Here is an 8,481-nt window from a genome sequence, read left to right as displayed (position 1 = left end):
AAAGTGACCATGTGTAGGCGCTGTAGGCCACTGTGACGTGGATATAGTTCTCTTCGCAGAACACGGAAGTAAAGGTCGCATTATGACGTCACTGCTCCCGTTAAGTTTGCAACCAGGCTCTTTTTTTTCCTGTATGATCCACATGCGATGGTATGAAAAGTATGAAAGTTGTACAACGCTAACTGTACACGCAGGACTGAAATACTCTAGAATGTAATGCCACTGTATAGGCCCTGTACATTTTTACGAAAGGGGATGTATGCCCGATCAGTCGGTAGTGTCGAAGCCTGGAGAGACCCCCGCAACTTTTCCTGATGTGTGGCAGAGGGTAGACATTTTTTTTGGTTTACATTAGCTACCTAGCTTCATACTATACAGTACTACTGAAACCTGTATGTAGATTTTACAGGACAGTTCTCAAGACGACCATGGCTAACCGACTGTCAGACCTTTTCTCGAACAGCCGCCTCGTCATTGGATTATTGGCCAATTTGCTGTCATCGATATGCATCGTTTTCATCAACAAATGGATCTACGTTCACTATGGCTTTCCAAACATGACTCTAACTCTGATTCATTTCGTTGTGACATGGCTTGGACTATGGGTATGCCAGAAGATGGACATATTTGCGCCAAAGAGTCTCCAACCCACCAAAATTATCTGGCTCGCTCTAAGCTTCTGTGGCTTCGTGGCTTTCACCAATCTGTCTTTACAAAACAACACAATCGGTACCTACCAGCTGGCCAAAGCGATGACAACTCCTGTGATCATTGTCATACAGACAATGTACTACAAGAAGACATTCTCCACCAAGATCAAGTTGACTTTGGTAGGTAGGTAGGGGGGGTTGCAATGTACAAATGCTGCCTGCTACAAAGTATCTAGAATTCCATGCAGAATGGCAGATTGGCATTTATTGAGAATTCACTTTTTTTTTTTTTATATAAAATACTTTTCTAATTGTACAAACACAACGGAAGTGTAATTATACACAACCAAGCACACAAGTTTTAGGAAAAATAAACTTTTACAAACAGAGGTCTTATATACATTAAATGATGCATGTCATGTATTGTTTCAGGGCATGTTTTTTTTTATTTTTAACTCATCTTAATGATTGCAAAATAAAAAGATAAAGCTCTCTTTCAAAAAATAAATAAGAAGGTATTGTAGCCTTCAAAAATCTGCATTTTGTGTATAAAGAATTTCAATAATACAATAAAATTATTGACCAGGAAATTGAATTCATTATCATCTTGGAATAAACCAAATGTGACATCATTGTATGTGAAATTGCCAATATTAATATTATTTAACTAGCATGCTAGCAGATATCCATAGACTTCTAGTCATTACACCTACTAGCATGCTAGCAGATATCCATAGACTTCTAGTCATTACACCTACTAGCATGCTAGCAGATATCCATAGACTTCTAGTCTTTACACCTACTAGCATGCTAGCAGATATCCATAGACTTCTTGTCATTACACCTTCTAGCATGCTAGCAGATATCCATAGACTTCAAGTCATTATGTTAGCAACTTCCTTCAAACTGCACGCATTAGACATACATATGGTGTCCACTAGTTCATCTGACTCTGGGGAAGTAGATAAAGGGCATCATTGACTAAATCCTGAAGTACCCCTTTAAACCAGGGCTCCCGAGTGGCACAGCGGTCTAAGGTACTGCATCTCAGTGCAAGAGGCATTACTACAGTCCCTGGTTCGAATCCTGTGTTCCTGTGTGTCTGTATCACATCCGGCCTGGCACACAATTGGCCCAGCGTCGTCCAGGTTTGGCCGGGGTAGGCCGTCATTGTAAATAAGAATTTGTTCTTAATTGACTTGCCTAGTTAAATAAAGGTAAAATAAATAAAAAACCTAATCCTAATTTTTTAAATGTATTTTTATGGTTATAGTAACACTATTTACCTGCTGTGTTCCTGTGTGTCTGTCTACTAAGTACCCATAACGTTAGGTGATGTGTGTCTGTCTACTAGGTGCCCATAACGTTAGGTGATGTGTGTCTGTCTACTAGGTGCCCATAACGTTAGGTGATGTGTGTCTGTCTACTAGGTACCCATAACGTTAGGTGATGTGTGTCTGTCTACTAGGTACCCATAACGTTAGGTGATGTGTCTGTCTACTAGGTACCCATAACGTTAGGTGATGTGAGTCTGTCTACTAGGTACCCATAACGTTAGGTGATGTGAGTCTGTCTACTAGGTACCCATAACGTTAGGTGATGTGTGTCTGTCTACTAGGTACCCATAACGTTAGGTGATGTGTGTCTGTCTACTAGGTACCCATAACGTTAGGTGATGTGTGTCTGTCTACTAGGTACCCATAACGTTAGGTGATGTGTGTCTGTCTACTAGGTACCCATAACGTTAGGTGATGTGTGTCTGTCTACTAGGTACCCATAACGTTAGGTGATGTGTGTCTGTCTACTAGGTCCCCATAACGTTAGGTGATGTGTGTTCCTGTGTGTCTGTCTACTAGGTACCCATAACGTTAGGTGATGTGTGTCTGTCTACTAGGTACCCATAACGTTAGGTGATGTGTGTTCCTGTGTGTCTTTTGTCTACTAGGTACCCATAACGTTAGGTGATGTGTGTCTGTCTACTAGGTGCCCATAACGTTAGGTGATGTGTGTCTGTCTACTAGGTGCCCATAACGTTCGGTGATGTGTGTCTGTCTACTAGGTGCCCATAACGTTAGGTGTGATCCTCAACTCCTACTATGATGTGAGATTCAACCTCCTGGGGATGGTCTTTGCCACACTAGGTCTTTGGTGGTAAGTAGTGATGCTTTGAAGTGCACTTGGACTTAGTGAACACTACAGTCTATGGGTGAACTGGCTGTCTTCCACCTGGTCCACTTGAAAGGGAATATGGTGCTAGTTGGGATGCGGACAGACTAGAAACAGGTGGTAAGTAGTGATGCTTTGAAGTGCACTTGGACTTAGTGAACACTACAGTCTATGGGTGAACTGGCTGTCTTCCAAATGAGTCCTGGTCAAAAGTAGTGCACTTGAAAGGGAATATGGTGCTAGTTGGGATGCGGACAGACTAGAACACGTTAGTGGACTTTCTTGTCTTATTCATACCTTCTATTATCAAGGTGTATTGTACTATTATCTCAGGCCTCATAATTGATTGATGATACATCTCTCTCCCTCTCTCTCTTCCCTCCCCCCCCCCTCCCTCTCTCCCCCCCACCTCCCTCTATCTCAGTGGGTAGGTGTGAAACAGCATGAGCTCCAGGTTAACTCCATGCAGCTACTCTACTACCAGGCCCCCATGTCCTCTGCCTTCCTCCTCTCCCTCGTGCCCTTCTTCGAACCTCTCTCTGGGGAGGGGGGCATCTTCGGACCCTGGTCCTTCCCAGCACTGGTAAGAGACAGAGAGGGAGGGGGGGGGGGAAGAGAGACCACCAATCAGATCTCAGCGTTGACTCTGTCACTGAGAGTTATTCTACAGTTTCCTCTCTCTCTCTCTCTGAGACACACAGGGAAACATACTGTTGGAAGAACTCAGCATTGTGAGTCTGTTCAGAACCCGATGAATGCCATGGCCTTGGTTTGGTTCAGGGATGGTGAAGTTGTTATCCCACTACCTGACCTCATACTGCATGACTGGGGTTAAAGACTTTAAGACCAGGCCTAAGCAGTCGGGCCAAAGAAACAATTTTGCATGTAAGGTTAGAAGGGGGGAGGGAGACTTTGGGGGAATTCCTGGCTTAGCCTAAATATTCAAATAGTCTTATTTTGTTCATGTAAATTATTTTGAGAGAGAGAGGTGTTTCATACTTTCAGTTTGTCTTCAGAATGAGTGAGAGACTACATCCTGTGATGGATTTACTCAGATGAGATGAGTCACTGAAGACACACAAGCACTAGTCCTCTACGAACATGTCAAAGCATGTTCAGCTGTGTGTGGCCTGTCGTCTGCCCAGCAACCAAACCTGCCTCTCGGTCAACGGAGCTCACTTCAACACTGTTGTTCTGACCCCTAAGGTCTTACAAGCCTCCACTTCCACCCCCTGGAGATAGACTAGTTATAGCAAACAGTGGTAAAATACTGATGTTGCTAATACTGCTAACATGCTACTGTGCTGCTGTTACCTTCAGGCCATGGTGATGCTAACATGTTGTATCTCTACCTTCAGGCCATGGTGATGCTAACATGCTACTGTGCTGCTGTTACCTTCAGACCATGGTGATGCTAACATGCTACTGTGCTGTTGTTACCTTCAGGCCATGGTGATGCTAACATGTTGTATCTCTACCTTCAGACCATGGTGATGCTAACATGCTACTGTGCTGTTGTTACCTTCAGACCATGGTGATGCTAACATGTTGTATCTCTACCTTCAGGCCATGGTGATGCTAACATGTTGTATATCTCCCTTCAGACCATGGTGATGCTAACATGTTGTATCTCTACCTTCAGACCATGGTGATGCTAACATGTTGTATCTCTCCTTCAGACCATGGTGATGCTAACATGCTACTGTGCTGTTGTTACCTTCAGACCAGGGTGATGCTAACATGTTGTATCTCTCCTTCAGACCATGGTGATGCTAACATGTTGTATCTCTACCTTCAGACCAGGGTGATGCTAACATGTTGTATCTCTCCCTTCAGACCAGGGTGATGCTAACATGTTGTATCTCTCCCTTCAGACCAGGGTGAAGCTAACATGTTGTATCTCTCCCTTCAGAGCATGGTGATGCTAACATGTTGTATCTCTCCCTTCAGGCCATGGTGATGCTATCTGGCCTCATAGCCTTCCTAGTCAACCTGTCAATCTACTGGATCATAGGGAACACCTCTGCTGTCACGTATCCTTTTGTTCTGGCTGGAGGTCAAGGGTCAACCAATAGGACTGTCTCAAAATGTCAATTAATCTGTCCGTCGATTCCTCACATGGTCTCTCTGACTCAAAACTCATTGGAGAATAAGGTCAGAGCGGAGGGACCTTTGACCTTCTCCTCCAATATTGTTGATAAGGAGGCGGAGATATGATATGACAACTAGTATAACTCTGGGGTCAATATTACGAAGGTGTGTATGTGATAAATTACAGATTCACTGTGTGCTCCTTTTTTTATTTGCCCTTAACGGTGAACTCCTACAGCTACAACATGTTTGGCCACTTCAAGTTCTGCATCACCCTGTTGGGGGGCTATGTTCTCTTCCAGGACCCCCTATCTCTAAACCAGGGCCTGGGCATCCTCTGTACCCTCACTGGCATTCTCTCCTACACCCACTTCAAGCTGGCAGAGCAGGAGGAGGGCAAAAGCAAGCTGGTCCAGAGGCCATGATAGGCCCACCGGAGTGCCAATCCATAGAGGCTGCTACTCTCATTGGTTGCTTGACAACTCACTGGTTCCCTAGGACTGTTTGAGGGAAGGGCCATGTTGGAATCATAGAACTAGAGGTTGGAATCATAGAACTAGAGGTTGGAATCATAGAACTAGAGGTTGGAATCATAGAACTAGAGGTTGGAATCATAGAACTAGAATTCTATAGTTGGAATGTGATTGTTGAGTGAAAGGGGAACTGGCCAAACAGTGAGATAAAGGGAGATAGTTCTGGCAGGGAACACTAATGATGACGATGATAATACACTGTTAAAGAAGTGGAATGTATATTGTATTGGAAGATGTGGGAGCTCAGCAAGCCTAGTATTAACATAGTTTTTGCATTACACAAGATGCTGTCTTATATTCCAGTATTTTTGCCGGTACGATTAAAGAGAGGACAACTTGCTCTTAACAATGTCCAAATGCTGAAGATACTTTTGCATTATTGAATGATTCTTATTTTTTTTCATACTGTGATCTTCAATAAATTGTATTTTATTGATCGTTTTTGTCTCATTTAGGAAGCTTGGGGAAGTTACCTGAACCTGCCACAGAACATTGAGAGGCCCATTGACAGCTGTATGAATGGAGGTTAGGTAGGGCTACCACTCATTGTGGTCATAGAGAACAGAAAGGACTCGGGACGGAGGTGGGGGGAGAGAGGGAGGGAGGTGGGGGGAGAGAGGGAGGGAGGTGGGGGGGAGAGAGGGAGGGAGGTGGGGGGGAGAGAGGGAGGGAGGTGGGGGGGAGAGTGAGGGAGGTGGGGGGGAGAGAGGGAGGGAGGTGGGGGGAGAGAGGGAGGGAGGTGAGGGGGGAGAGGGAGGTGGGGGGGGAGAGGGAGGTGAGGTGGGGGGGGAGAGGGAGGTGAGGTGTGGGGGAGAGGGAGGTGGAGGGAGGTGAGGTGGGGGGGAGAGAGGGAGGTGAGGTGGGGGGGGGGGGAGGTGGAGGGAGGTGAGGTGGGGGGGAGAGAGGGAGGTGAGGTGGGGGGGGGGATAGTACTGCTCTCAACCTATTTATGTCAAAGGTTGCTGAAGTGAATAATGCACATCTCAAATACTTTCTAATTACAGATTGTTTCATGGAAAAAGGACTAAATCACATTCTTTGTTTAACATTCTGATTGCTGCTGGGACAATCCTGAGAAACGAGTACATACAGATTTTTTATTTATTTCACCTTTATTTCACCTTTATTTAACCAGGTAGGCTAGTTGAGAACAAGGTCTCATTTACAACTGCGACCTGGCCAAGATAAAGCATAGCAATTCGACCCAATACAACAACAACAGAGTTACACATAGGCTTGCCCTTTACAAGTTAGTCAACATGATATCATACAGGGCTTGAATAAGAGTTGGGTCGTTATTCATTAGTGCACACTGTAGCAAAACGTTTTGCAACAGATAATCCAAAACTAAGCGTTTCTTACTGGACAAGTTCAGTTATTCCTTCCCTGTTTCAGTCTGTTTTCTTATGTTTGGCGTCTAGTGAATTACGAACCTGCGATGGGAGTTGGTGTGGGAACGAGACGGATCTAGGTGGGGTACTGTGCTACAAGGTACAGGCAGTTCCCTGGGTCTCAGACAGTGGCCTCAGTGTTCTGCTGTCTGCTCAGCCTCTCTAGGTTCACAGGCCTGCCATTGTGGCTCAGTGTAGTAGTGTGTACACACCCAACCGCCAGAGGCCAACAAAAAACACGAGCCAAAATAACAAGCACATATCTGTGGTGGCACAGAACTTCAGCCTGCGTCCCAAATGCCACCCTACTCCCTATATAGTGCACTACCTTTGACAAGAGCCCCGTGGGGAAATAGTACCCTAATAGAAAGGGAATAGGATGCCATTTGTGACACGGCTTCCACGTTCAGTGTAAACTGGAACTGAATGGTTACGTGGCTATTTTACAACTCTTCAACGTTAGCCTATCCTGCTCATTTGCAAAGTCGATGAAGCCGGTGAGAGAAGTGCCGTGAGGCTGATGAGACGGCATCATGTAACATTATTTAGTATTTATTGAATTATTTCCAGCCGTCAGAGACACATCCACTAAATCTAATCACAATGTCCATTACTTTACAAAATTCTATAATCATAATCCCATTCGTTGAAGCAAGTGGATAACTTGACTTTACATCGTAAAACTTTAATGACTTTAAAATTTTTAAGACATTCAGGCTAAATCCAAATGTGTGTTTTAAAATGGCCTTTGTCATTCCATTTGTACTAATTTAGAAGTTTATAAAAGGATTAATAACATTTATCGGAGGTTATAAGGCTTCATAACACTTATTGGAGGTTATAAGGCTTAATAACATGCCCTGACATGTTGAGGCTCTGAAAGAACATGTCGTTCTACAAATAACATCTGACTCATTCTTTTAGCCCTTCTAGGAAGGAGAGGGGGAGCCGACTGGAAAAGATGCCACCGATACCAGAGAAGACCAAAAACCTTCTGCTGCTTCAAGGACAAATACAAGTTTTTTTTAGATGGATTTTGATGCACAGGGTACTACTATCAACAAATCACAACCATTTAAAATGAATCTTCCACTTTTCATTTTGTCCATCCATTAAACACATTTGTGAATGATTTCACTAATCCAAATCAAGGAGCCATTTCTGACCGGTACACCTTTTCCTTTTTAGAAGTTGTGGTTTGCCTTTCGTTAAACCAAGGTCTCAATGACCATTAGTTCCATGTATCTTCTGTTGTTGATTCACTGATGTCAGTTTATTCTCTGTTCTAACCAAAGGACTAGCATCATAAGGACAAGCATCATGGACTAGCATCATAAGCACTAGCATCATAAGGACAAGCATCATGGCACTGTGATGATGAAGTGTGAACTGCCAGGACATGTCTCAGCATCCGACCAGACCAGGGGCAGAGTAGGACTGCTGATCTAGGATCAGGTCCCCCATGTCCATGTTATCTTATTCATAGTGATCTAAATGGCAAAACTAATCCTAGATCAGCACTCCTACGCTTGATAAATGGCCCTAGAGCAGAGCTGGTTGACAGAATAACAGAACATAACACAAACACACTTTTGTCTCTGGCAGAGGGAGGCAATGATTTCACAGTCAGCAAGCAGCCATGTGAAGAGT

At 44.1% G+C, this 8,481-nt stretch overlaps 1 protein-coding gene and 1 pseudogene across 1 annotated transcript in view; one reads left to right on the top strand and one right to left on the bottom strand.

Annotated features, from left to right (window-relative positions):
- LOC139392874 (beta-2-microglobulin-like) overlaps window positions 1-8,481 on the bottom strand; it is a 613,933-nt gene that overhangs the window by 295,165 nt on the left and 310,287 nt on the right. The window lies entirely within an intron of this gene.
- On the top strand, window positions 342-5,841 carry LOC139392882 (solute carrier family 35 member E3-like; annotated as a pseudogene).

This window comes from Oncorhynchus clarkii, chromosome 33, assembly GCF_045791955.1.
Source record: "Oncorhynchus clarkii lewisi isolate Uvic-CL-2024 chromosome 33, UVic_Ocla_1.0, whole genome shotgun sequence".
In the NCBI taxonomy this organism is placed as follows: domain Eukaryota; kingdom Metazoa; phylum Chordata; class Actinopteri; order Salmoniformes; family Salmonidae; genus Oncorhynchus; species Oncorhynchus clarkii.
The sequence above is the reverse complement of the archived record's forward strand: the minus strand, read 5'-3'. Positions and strand labels throughout refer to the sequence as shown.